The sequence below is a fragment of the Panthera tigris genome, chromosome B1 (assembly GCF_018350195.1).
Source record: "Panthera tigris isolate Pti1 chromosome B1, P.tigris_Pti1_mat1.1, whole genome shotgun sequence".
Lineage (NCBI taxonomy): Eukaryota > Metazoa > Chordata > Mammalia > Carnivora > Felidae > Panthera > Panthera tigris.
The window spans coordinates 88,099,862-88,113,424 of NC_056663.1; the positions used below are offsets into that span (position 1 = coordinate 88,099,862).

General features: G+C 33.9%; 1 long non-coding RNA gene across 2 annotated transcripts in view; it reads left to right on the forward strand.

Annotated features, from left to right (window-relative positions):
- LOC122237668 overlaps positions 1 to 13,563 on the forward strand; it is a 38,614-nt gene that overhangs the window by 24,277 nt on the left and 774 nt on the right. For both annotated transcript variants that reach the window (XR_006216264.1, XR_006216265.1), the window contains one exon: positions 1,788 to 1,835. This is a non-coding gene — a long non-coding RNA (uncharacterized LOC122237668). The remainder of the gene's footprint in view (positions 1 to 1,787; positions 1,836 to 13,563) is intronic.

The window sequence follows — 13,563 nt, forward strand, 5'->3', positions numbered from 1 at the left end:
AAAATGTAGCAGATATGTAGCACATTCCACATTTTTTTTTTTGGTCCACCTTTGCCCTGCTTGATATTATTTCTTCCACATATATGTGTTCTCTTCTTTTTAAGAGACTTTGGGGTCAATCCCAACAAGGTTTAATTCCTGACCTACACTTTATAAATTTTGGAATTTTGACAGGTCACATAGCATGTTTGAGCTTCTGGTTTTTCATCTATAATAAGTGGAAGTAAAACCTGCATCACAGTAGGAATGATAAAATGAAATTGAATAATGTACGTTTCATGCCTTACATATAGCAGGTAAGCTGTATACCTTGAAGAGTTGCCTCTCCCCCCTTGTTCATTTCATCTAATCATGGGATTGTAACTAGGCCTTCAAGGAAAACAATTTTCAGATGTGTATTTCTAGTTTCATATCTCCAATTGCATAGTTTTTTTTTTTATTCTTCAAAGCACAAAGCAAATAGCACAATCTTAATGGTAACATTAACGATAAACTTTCTTCTTATAAAACTTCTAGTGTCTTATATTTCTCATGTTATTTTTCATTTTTACCCTAATCCCTCTTTCCAGATATAGACTTTGTCAGTAAGAATTCATTAATTCAGGGGCACCTGGGTGGTTCAGTTGGTTAAGGTCCAACTTCAGCTCAGGTCATGAACTCCCAGTTCATAGGTTCAAGCCTCTCTTTGAGCTCTGTGCTGACAGTTCAGAGCCTGGAGCTTGCTTCAGATTCTGTCTCCCTCTCTCTGCCTCTCCCCAATTTATGCATGTACATGCACTCTCTCTCTGTCTCTCTCTCTCACACAAATAAAAAATAAAAACATTTAAAACAGTTTTAAAAAAGGAATTCATTAATTCACTCAAGTAGGGGCATCTGGTTGGCTCAGTCGGTTGAGAGAGTCTTGACCTCAGCTCAGGTCATGATCTCGCAGTTCATGAAACTGAGCCCATTTCAGGCTCTGTGCTGACAGCAGGATCCTGCTTGGGATTCTCTCCCTCTCTCTGCCCCTCTCCTGCTTGAATGCTCTCCTCTCTCTCAAAATAAATCAATTAACTTAAAAGAAAAATAATTTATACCCAAATCATTTTTAATCAGGCATGATTATTAATCCAATGTCCCATATCATGCTAGGTTGGCATATAAGCAATGTCTTGGCAGAAAAGTTACATAACCTGGCAAATAGATTTCTTAATTATAGTTATCAGTGAAAATTAAAATGTGGATTTGATCAGGAGGTGTGAAAATACCTTTGAACAGTCCAGAGTCATATATTCAAGGGGAAAATGATATACATTTTAACTGTGGTACATTATTTAGGTAAGTTTGCTTTGTTTGTTTCTCTTAATGTAAAGCAGTCACCATATCCATATAACCACGTAATTCTGAGATAGAGAGTATCTATCTTTTATTATCACTCAATTATTTCAGGGGAAATAATCTCTTTTCTACTTATTTCTACACTACTATAGAATTACCATTTATTTCCTAGAACAGCTTATTTATTTTCAGTTTATAATATATAATTCCTTCAACATAAATTTATGATTCACTATCAGTATATCCCATAGTTAGGATCCCATTGCGTTGTCTTTCATAACAGCTTAAAAATTGCATTTTTTCTTAAGGAATCTAGTAGCTCACAATACCTCTTATATTGATGGTCAATTTCATGCTACTTCTAACTACGCACAGAAAGCCAAACAAATTTGGATGTGGCATGCTGATCCTCTATCTATCTTTCATTGAGTAGTCATTCTAATATTTACTGATCTCTATCTTAATTTTAGATATTTTTCTGATACGAAAGGAGCTGCATATGTACATGACATTACTGAGTGAGTAGTCATTCTGAATTTAAAAGTCTTATTTAAAATGTGATAAAAAAAGTAAAAAAAAATGTGATTAAATGTGGTTTTAGGAACTAAATCTTTTTAGTTCATTAAACTAAACAAAACTAGTTTATTAAACTTAAAAAGTTCTCATTTAATAAATACAAGTGCTGCTAATTTTCTGATCTTTAACATATCTAGCATCATATATTGACGTTAATTCTAATTTTGGATTTAAGTGTAAAAGATAAAAGGAATGAAAGATTTATTTTTACAAAATAACTTTGCTCCTTTCTAGAAACAACTCTTACCATTTTTAGATTAAAATACAAACCTATAATTTTCTTTATGACCGCATGAAATTAGAATTATAATCAGAAAAACATTCTTACTCATGAAATTTTTTTGATTGGTTAAATCAAACACAAAATAATTATGAGTTTTTAGCTACTTTTAGTAAACACAATAAATTTACAATAATTTATTGTTTGAAATGGTCAAGTCTGTTTCACCAGTTACCTTTCCTAATCCATTATAATGTTTATTGTGTTCAAAAATTTGATCTGCTTCAGAGGTTTCTGGATACTTATTTTATAGGACACATAGTTAGGAAAAATATATATATTGGAAATATAGAGCATATCAGTAGAGAATAGGTATATTATATCACATAAGCAACATTAAAAATAATGAGAGTCTTAATTATCAAAGAAGTCAATTAATTAAGTCCAAATACTGGCTTCAATTTTGTACAAATAAAGTTTCTTTTATTTATGTTGGGGAAAATGAAACAAATGGCTGGTATACTAGGTGTTATTTGTGTAAAGGAGCAAAAATTATAGGTATAAGTTAAATTTATGAAAGTTTAATTAAGTCATAGGCCTGGTTTTTATCAAAACTATATAGAGTGTTACCCAATCTGATAATTGATGATAATGAAAAATAATTCTTTAAAGTTAATATTTACATATATGCCTTATTATTATAAGTGCTTACTTCAAAGGCGATAATATCAATGAGAATACCATTGGATTTCTTTATCTATACGTGACAATTTGGATAAACTTGAGATGTATGGTTTATAATAGGATAATAATCTTTTGAAGTAATTTCTTAATTTTGATAAGCTATGAGGCCCACAAAGGCATGAAGTCAGTTTATTTTTGTTTTACAGCTATAGCTTGAACTTTTAACATTGCATCCAAACCAAAAAAGATACTTAAATACACATTAAATGAATGCATGGATGAATTTTAAAATGATGCTTTATTTATTCTAATTTTATTGATGAAGGATTTTAGCACCACATGCATTATATGAAGTACCAGTTATTATTACTAGGACATGAATTTAAAAAGAGAAACACTAAGATCAATAGCTACCTTAAATAAGACTTCAAAAGGAACTGTGACTCAAAACTTCATCAGGATGGGCTCAGCCTCAAGAGACAAAGAAGCCCTTTCTGACGATGTATAATTAAAAAGGGTTTAGAGAGAAGCTCTAATTTTCCATGGAAATAAATTCCACAAAATGACAGCTGTCCAGTTATATCTGGTTTCATAGGCTCTCTACAAGGAACTCAGTTTTTATTGAGTTTTCCACAAATATTTAGACTCAATTTTAAAATGTCACTTGCTCCCCCTCCACACCCCCCCTCTCACCAGCCCCCCGCCCGCCTTCCAAATTAAGGCAGCAACTGAAAAGCCAAGATGTAGTCCTTCGTGTTTTGGATTTATAATCAACATTTTCTTTCTTGGACAAATGCCCAGTTCTTGGTATACTAGAATAGCAAGGGAAACAGGGAATTATTAGCTTATGTTGATTGTTTAAGTCCAAATGATTCCCAGGCTACAAAAATTCAAGTAACACTGAACAAGTTAATTTAGTAAGGGCAAGAACCAAGTTAGAAGATCACAGCACAGGGAAAGGTATTTTGGTTTTTCAAAAAATGTTTAAAAGTTATTGATAGCAACAGTTTTGTAGTCCCACCTCAGGATGGCTGTCTTGAGATGTCTGACAAGACATATAATGCCCTCCAAGCCAGGTCCTGCTCTGTGCAATCTAATAGCCCTTTATTGTTCCTAAGTGAAAGTGAAATGTGTGACTATAAATAATTGTTTTTTATAAACATACCTAAATTTACTTCATCAAAGGAGTGCTGTCCTTTAAAATGAACATCTTGAGAGAGGGTCTATTTATTCCATTACACAAAGAATTTGGAAAACTTCTTGTATATTCTTGCAAATATGTGAGTCATGCAGAAACAAAAATCAATCTTAGAACTATTAAAAACACAGACTATTTGGGGGCTAAAAATGGCATGGCCCAATTCCATCGCTTACATTTTTCATGAGTCTTGGTTCCAAATGAGCTCCGTCTTTTTTGTCAAATGAATTCCAAGTTTAAAATATAAAAGTCCGGCGCTACTGGGTGAGTCAATAAAATATACCACAAACTATAAAACTACTTCCAAAAGTGCTTTTCCAAAATGCCTGAAGGGATGGGGCCATCACTGAATTGGGACTATAAACTCCCAAGTGACTATCCGGATACAGGCTTAAAAAAATCACCAGCATATATTTTTAAATTATACTCCATAAATGATGGGTGCACAGTAAATGTTAGAAGCCTTTACATTTTTCTTGAGTTTTAAAATACATAACACATAAGTAGTAAGGTGGTACCCTAAGGAATACCTTTAATTTGTGAATTATTATGTATCTATTGTAACATGCTTATATTTTGAATGGGAATCAATAAACAAATGTCTGGCTCTTCATTGTGCCCACATGATTAATCAGAAGCAGAGCAGTAGAATGAATAGAAAGTAGTAGAATAAATCTACTACTACTATTTTATTTATTTATTTTTATTATTTTTTAATGTTTATTCATTTTTGAGAGAGAGAAAGAGTGAGGGACAGAGAGAGTGAGAGACAGAGAGAGAGAGAGAGAGAGAGAGAGAGAGAGAGAGCATGTGTTGGGGAAGGACAGAGAGGGATGGAGACACAGAATCCACAGCAGGCTCCCAGACTCCAGAGCTGTCAGCACAAAGCCGGATTTAGGGCTCGACCTCACGAACCGCGAGATCATGACCTGAGCTCAAGTCTGACGCTTTACCCACTGAGCCACCCAGGCACCCCTCTACTACTAATATTTTAGGCAAAATACCAAAGTCTCACCAAGGGAACTAAAAAGGAATGGTTTATATGTAAAAACAGGCAAGGAGTGACATAGAAAGAAGGATTATTGCAATGAAAAATTAAAGACTGTCTTCAGAGAAAATAAAATAATTTCCTCTTCCCAAATATAGCTTTAAATTGGAAGTCAAACTATCCTGCAGAAGTGAAACATTCCAGACATTTTTCTTCAAATTTTAAAATTGATTAATTAGAGGAAATTAATGATTGGTATTTCATTTTCAATTTCCAAATATATACACAAAGCTATTTCCTTCTTGAGCATTTTCCATGTTTTGAAATGATCACATTTCCTGAAAGCAAACTAAATAAAATCAGATAAATAAGCACAACATATGCAAGTTGGATCTTAGACACCTTTGAGTTTTCAGTTCACCTACAGGATATCATACATTGCACTTAAAAGTTAATATTAATATACAAGGCTGTCTTGTACCTTGAAGCCGTGAGTGGAATTAATTCACCTGCAGTATAAGACCTCAATCCAATTGCTGAAAATCCTCTACTTTTCTGCCAGTCTTAGAGAAGCATAAAATCAAATGCTAGATTTTAAAAATCATCACATGCATAAATCATGTAAACTATCAACAAATATTAATTGTGTCCCTACTGTGCATAAGACAGGATGGGATACAAAGAAATGGTTCATGACCTTGAGGATTACAATATATGTAGTTGGTGAAAAAAGATCTATACCAGAAGTCTAGTAGGTTCTTTATTGTAGTACAATCCTCTGAAACTATGTAAAAAATTGTTTCAAGACAGGATAGGTAGAACATTTATAAGAATATCAAATGAGAGAATAGTAAACATCTGAAAAGCTTCTAGAAAATTTACTGTTCTAAAGGTTAGCTATTATGACATAATTGCCTAAAGATGAATTCTAATCAGAAACTGGTAAGTTGTAGGCTTTAATTTGCAAATTCAGTGCATATTATTGACTAATTGAAGAAAGGTTAAGGCAGAAAAAAAAATGGACAATACCAAATGATTGAAATTTGGCCCTTGATAACATAGCCAATGGGTTATTTTATAGCTACAACCCAATCGTTACTATAAAAGAATAATTTCACAACTGTCATGGCATTACAATGACTTTGATAAGCATTACAGCATTAAAATATATTAAAGAATAGAAAAGATTTATATCTTTTTATTCGGTGCTTAAGGGAAAAAACAGGCAAACAAATGATTTGCTTTTGTTTATAGTCCCAATTATCCTAAGTACTTGGTTTAATTTGTTCTCTTCCTGATTAAATCTAGAAATATAAAGATCTGATGAGAATGCATGTTTCTGTTAAATGTTGATTGTGGATGCAGTAGAAAGGATATATGGAATTCTTTTCATTAAACTGGTATTTTATACTTTTATTGCAAAACATAAATGTTATATCTTACGGCTAAAGAATTAGCAGTTAATGTGTATCTACTGTTTGAAATATATGAGCAATTATTTAATAAAGCACACATATATAGATTATCAAATTATTAAAATCTTGAGTACAAAACAGAACCCAAAATTGATATGCACATACGTGGTATGTATGGGCCAGCATATTGATAACTGAGAATTCAAAATAAATTTGATCAATTGATGTAAAGTACTATTTGTGATCATTTGGAGTTGTGGGATGAGTAAAAAGAACAAGTCTATGTTTGTTTTACAAAGTTTGTACAATGGGATCACAAAGAAAGTAAAATTCCTTTACTGGCAGAAAAATAAGTGACTGTGAAAGTATTTTACTTTGTAGTGTTAAGTTTCATCTTACTAAGTACACAAAGCCCCTGAACTAATAAGAATCCATCCCTTGCTTCCAATGAATAGACTTAAAACTATTTTAGCCACGGGGGGGGGGAACTTATTTCTGATATAAAAACTTAAGGTATGCTTTTGATCCACAGAGGCAGGAAGGCACCATATGAGTTCTGAGAACACAGATCAACCTGTCCGACCCCTATGAACTGAATTGCTTCCAATTGTATAATGGACTGCAGTCCAGCTAGACCAGCACCTCTCAAAAGGGCGTGCTTTTCCCAGAGAACATTGGAAATGTCTGGAGACAACCCATTGTCACAATTTTGGTAGGGGGGCAGCAAGGAGCGTGCTGCTGGCATCTACTAAGTAGAGATCACAGATACTGCTAAACATCCTATTGTGCACAAGACATTCCCTCACAACAAAAATTATCTGGCCCCAAATGTCAATAGTACCAAGGTTGAGGAATTCTGAGTAGATTAATTGTCTTCTCCCTGTTGACAAGTGGATGAATTTGGAGTCCCACCGACTGATAAATCTATGGTCCAAGATAAACCCCATTGTATCCAGTACCAGCCAATCCTATCTGGCCATAAAAATATCCTGCTACAGTGTCATGGGAGAAATTAGAGGTGGGATACATGGCAAATGCTAATATTTCTTTCTCTGTGAATCTATTTTCAACTTTAAGAACTTTTCGGTAAAAGTACTCAATTAATTAGTTAATGGAAGTGCTAGTTAGGGAGGACTGAATTAATGTTTTCCCCCACCCACAAATCACACACTGATTCAAGTTTCTTTTGAAATAAGTACCAAAGAGGTGAGATCCACATTCATGAAGAAAGTAGAAGGTACTTATACAAGATCTGGAAAGAGGGGAGAGAGTAATTCACAAAACTTTGTAGGGACATTCATTTTATCTTGAAGGTAGTCAAATTACCCATTCACTAAATATTCTACTAGCATACAAGGCCCTTCTATTTATTTCTCTATACACTAGATACTTACTATTTTTCATGACATTCCAGAGACATAAGAAATGTGAAAGAATCATTGAAACAAAGGTGTTTAAGGACAAATGTGTTGATCAATGATAAAGATGGAAACCGCAATCTTGTCCATTTCTATCAGTGACACATTACTCTTTTTCGTTTTTTAATTAAAAAAATTATTTGAGAGAGAGAGAGAGAAAGAGAGAGAGCACAAATGGGGGGGGGCAGAGGGAGAGAGATAATATTAAGCAGGCTCTATGCTTAGCATGAAGCCTGATGGGGGTTGGAGCCCACCACCCTCGGATCATGACCTGAGACGAAATCAAGAGTAGGGCGCTCAACCTAATGAGCCTCCCAGGCACTCCTTATACTACTCTTTTCTAAATCACAGTAATAGAAGAGTGCTTGGTTGGCAATAAGTGTTCAATAAATATTTATTGAATGAATAAACGTTTATTATCCAAAACATGAACTCTCTTTCAATGCATTAATACTCTTCCTTTGTTTTATCTAGTTTTTTTTTTCAAGCCAGAGTTTTCCATTTTCCTGTACTTTTCTCACATTCTTTTATTCTCTCTTCTGAACGTGACACTCTGAGAGGCACTTCCATTCTTGCCATGGTTTCCTGATTGTTTCTCATGACCTTAATATTAAATTTTTGACTACCATGCTGCCAAATTACTCCTTTTAGAAGATATCGTTCTGCATACTGTCTACTACTTTTAGCACATTTCAAAGTTTTTTGCCAAAAAGGAAACGTCTATAGCTTTATTTTTTTTTACTTTTAGTTTATTGGTTTAATTTCACTAATTAGCCTTGAATTGTACAGTTTATGTACTATATATATTTATTTATAGGTTACATATATATGTATATATGTATACTATATATATATGCATATATATATATATATATATGTAACCTACTATATATGTATTTAAAGATCACTATTTAGTGGTGTGCTTAGGTGGCTCAGTTGGTTGAGCATCCAACTCTTGATTTCAGCTCAGGTCATGATCCCAGGGTCTTGGATTTGAGCCCTGTGACTCCCTTTCCTTCTGCCCCTCCCCTGCTCATGTTCTATCTCAAAAAATGTAAATAGATAAATAAATAAATAAATAACATCCATACGTAATAAAATAAAATAAAAAATACAAGTAAAAATGACTCTTGGCAAAATAGGTAAGAAGGCCAGTATGTCATTCAGTAGAATGGTCCTTAACTAGGAATTAAGAGACTTTTTTTGTTGATCCAGGATTTAACATTAAATAGTTGTATGAATTTCAATAGACCTCTTAGATGAATTTCGAGCTATATCTCAGCTATACAATGCTTTATTGTCTCTACGGGAATGTTGTCTGATATTTGGATTCTAGCAAAAAAAAAAATCTTTGCTCAATACCTTCATGAAAGAAAAAAAGTATATAAAGAAGCTAAAATTTGGAGACTCAGGACCCATTTGTTACTTTAGCTACAAACAGGTCTCACAGAGATTGTGTTACAGAAAATATTAGGAAGATGAAAATAAATGATTTGCCATATTGTTGAGAGAAAATTATTCTTTCGTAAAGAAAAAGTTTAAAAGTGAAATGTTTTTTCCCCACTCATCTTGGCTTCAACCAGTCCAGCTGCCTTTTAGCAGCCAAACAGTCCATTATCACTATTGTGTTTGAATCATCATGGCCTTGCGATGAACTGCTTGAGGAAGACGGCTTGAATAAAATACATACATATACATTGGCATCATTCTTCAGTCCCCCTTTTTTTTAGTGGCATTGCTTTCAACTCGAGTTGGCTCTTGTCCAAAATGAAAAAAAAAAAAAAAGAATCAGCAGTTAAACAGCTGGTACCAATTATACTAACTTCAGTGGGACTTACATGCTCAAGTGTGCAAGGAGCGAGCTGAATCTATGATATAACGGACTTGTGAGTTTGTAACCTGACCGTGGTCCTTAGGCTGTTTTTCCAGGGACTCCTATTTAAAGTCATCTCCAGAATTATACACCTACACTCTCACAACAAGCAAGTGTTAATAGTTTTGCGTTTTTTTAAATAAGCTCATTAAATTACCGCTTACTGGTATACATACACCAAAGGATCTTACTTTCTGGGGAAAAAAAATCTGAGGAAGCTGGATGTAAAAGTTTGAACAAATACTTATCTGAAAAGTAATACTGTTTTTTGACATTAGCATAAGGATGTGGAACTTCAGAAAGATAAGTACTATGATAATGAACACAATGAAATATACATCACAGATTATTTTCTAGCATCAAAAGTTATTAGAAATATAGTTCTTCTAAGTTCACTAATAGAATGGAAAAACTAGTAAGTGTCTTATACGTTATTGGTTCATTTAAAAATATTTGTATTTAGAAGACATGCAATGATATTTCATACTTCTTCTTATATGTATACCTTATGTTTTATAAAGTCTTCTCACTTTTTAAGGAGCTTAGATTGCAATGCTAACTATCTGAGATGCCATTCTCTAGAAACAGAAAGTAAATGTTAGCAATATTAAATAGCATTGGACCAAAAAAAAAATACCAGTTCATAATTTTAATCCCTAAGAAGTACAAGTTCTAAATTTGGAAAAAATATACTGTTTTTAATATGTTCTAGTCTGAAATAGAAATTCTCTTAAGTTTACTTTAGGAAAAAAAAATCCATTGCTTTCCATCAAGACAAGCATCTCACAAATCACAAAGAGGATTTTGTAACTAGGCAACCAAGGTCAGAGAGACTGTGACCAAGGTTTGGAGAACCAGCTGAACACATACACCGGGAAGAGTGAGGCTTGGAACTGCAATAAAGGAAACTGATGTATTTTAAAGCACTCCTTTTTAAAACCTATCATTCCATAACACTATGCAGGTGTACATTCTGAAAAACAGCTGATAAATCTGCTCCAGATCCACATTTGAATAATAAAATCGTATTTTATTCAAATGATTTTCCATTATAAACACAACCTGATCAGCCAAGGAACTAGAGAATGAACAAACAAACAAAAAAACACCCTTAAACAGACATTTTTCTAACATAGGTGATTTCACTAGAATCGTACATGGTTATGTGATTTTCCTAGGCAAAGATACATGCTCATCAAAAAAGGATAGATTTGCTAAATCTTTAGTCACGAATGTTAAGATGAATGAGATGTTTTCATGAGTTCTCATACACGTTTCTAAGTAACTTAAATGGATGTTTGTGTTTTTTATATTGACACAGGGCATAGCATATTGATCAATACCACAGCATTATGATACCTATCAAAATTCTAGAAGGAAGCAAATATGACTAAAATCAAATGCTGATTTTAATTGATTGTAGAGATGTCAGTTTCAGAAACTCAAAAATTGTCATAGGCCAGGAGCCCCAAGCCATCGTGTCAGAAAATTTTATTGAGTATTGCGGTCATTTTGCACGGTGAGCTGTTGAAATGTCTCATAAGGTAAGCAGTATTGTGAATAGTTTTAAAGCTTGTATGTGACTTCTAAGGTCTTTTGAGTCTCAGCTGAGTGGATCTGGTAGCCAATTTGGATACATCTGGCTATTATTCTGTTTACTTACTTCCCACTCATTTTCCCCAAAAGACGTTCATATCTGTGAAAAGAGACACCATTGCAGCGGCACCTGGGTAACTCGGTCGGTTAAGCAACCAACTCTTGGTTAAGGCTCAGGTCATGATCTCACAGGTCATGAGCCTGAGCCCTGCTTCTGGCTCTGCGCTAGCATTGTGGAGCCTTCTTAGAATTCTCTCTCTCTCTCTCTCTCTCTCTCTCTCTCTCTCTCTCTCTCTTCCTTGCTCTCTGCGCCTCCCCTCTTGCACTGTCTCTCTCTCAAAACAAATAAACTTAAAAAAGAGAGAGAGAGAGACACCATTGCCTAAAATGTGCACCAAAATTCTCAGAGAAACTGTTATCTTGGTTGAGTTGAATTAATGTTTAGTTTTATGATATCATATTTAAATTCTTCCAATTTAAACTTAATTATGAAATTCCTGACGCCATCTTAGCAATATGTACCTTGTGTAGGAAATGTGGTACATATTGATCAAAGAAATTAAAAGAACATGGGATGTATTTGTGGAATCAAAATTTCAAATTACTTTCACATGTTGTAAAGGCACAGGAAAGGGACGGATAAGCATTTTTTAATCATGTCCTCACCTCTAACTCATCCTTCTCCCTTCTATTTTTGCCTATGGCACATATAGCTTAGCTTCAATGAGGTCATAATTAAGTGGAATCTTGTTGTTGGTTTAAAGAGAAACTTGTATATCATAGTAATGCTGTGTTTGCTGTGTTTACTGGACCTTAGTGTTATCATCTCAGTACAGATGCCTGACCCCAAATCACAAGCAATGGTTCATGTCTTTCTATAGGATACTGAGCAAGTATATTTGTATGCCTATTAGTTTATAGGTGAAATCATAAGCTGTTTAGTTCTGCAGTATTTTCTGAACTTATAACCCTTCCCTCTTAGCTGACCTGCAGGAGGCTGTATAATGTACTTCAGGGACCCTAGATACATTTGAGAATTTATGTCTGATGGGAAAAACAGTAGGAGAGTAATTCTGTAATTTAGGCTCTGGACAATAGCAGACTATATCACAAAAATGTGAGGCACCACTTTAAAGTTCACTTACACACCATGTTATTAGCCAGATTGTTTTTAATGCATACACAAGTTGTTGTGTGTGGGCCGCCGGGGTGGCTCAGTCGATTAAGCATAAGGCTCTTGATTTCAGCTCAGGTCGTGATCTCATGAGATTAAGCCCTGGGTCAGGCTCTGTGCTGGGTGTTGAGCCTGCTTGAGGTTCTCTCTCTCCGTCTCCCTCTGCCCCTCACTCCGCTAGCTCTCTCATTCTCTTTCTCTTAAAACAAAACAAAACAAAACAAACAAACAAACAAACAAAAACAAAAAACAACAGCTGTGGTGAGTAAGCCAGACACAGAATGAAAACTGTGTGTGTGTGTGTGTGTGTGTGTGTGTGTGTGTGTGTTTTACAGATTTAGTGTTATGACAGTCTATATAGACATTATTTTAAAGGTCTAATTTGTGCATTTTTAAACCAAATCTTTAATATGTTATATTCTATATACATTCTAAAGGTAAATATCAAATGTCTACTTAATGTTTTCTTAGAGGCCAGATTTAAGTGGAAACAGACAATGTAGCAGAATTTCCAAAGAAATTACTCCTAAGCCAGAACTTACCAAGAACACTATTAAATGAATAAGGGTTTTCCCCTGGCACAAGCACTACATGTTTCCATGTATCTTTTAGTGATAAAAGTAAATTTCCTTAAAAAATATTGTATCAAAAAATCATTCTTTGTACTGGCAAATTTTTTGTTGAATATGTTTGTATATGAGGATGATTAGTTGAAAAACTTATTATTTAGTAACACAAATTTTTAGATTTGATAAACATGTAAATATATCCTCTTTAAACATGTCTATAATATCCACTTTTATCTTGCCATAAAAATGAATGTTTCCAAACAGATTAACCATAAGGTTTTCATGTATTTCCAAATTTACAACAAATGACATCTGTGAGCCAGATGGAATTAACAAAAATGTCCCTTTTACTTCCTGTGTTGCTCAAGAGAAAATAATACTGATCATCTTGACCTCAAAACTACAGTTTTATTGTTTTCAGATTCTACCATTTTCCACATTTGCTCCTGGAACAAAATGATTGTCACATTTAACAGCTTTTTCAACTGATTGTGTCTTGTTCTTGGAAGAATTTATATTTTCTTTTAGAAAACAA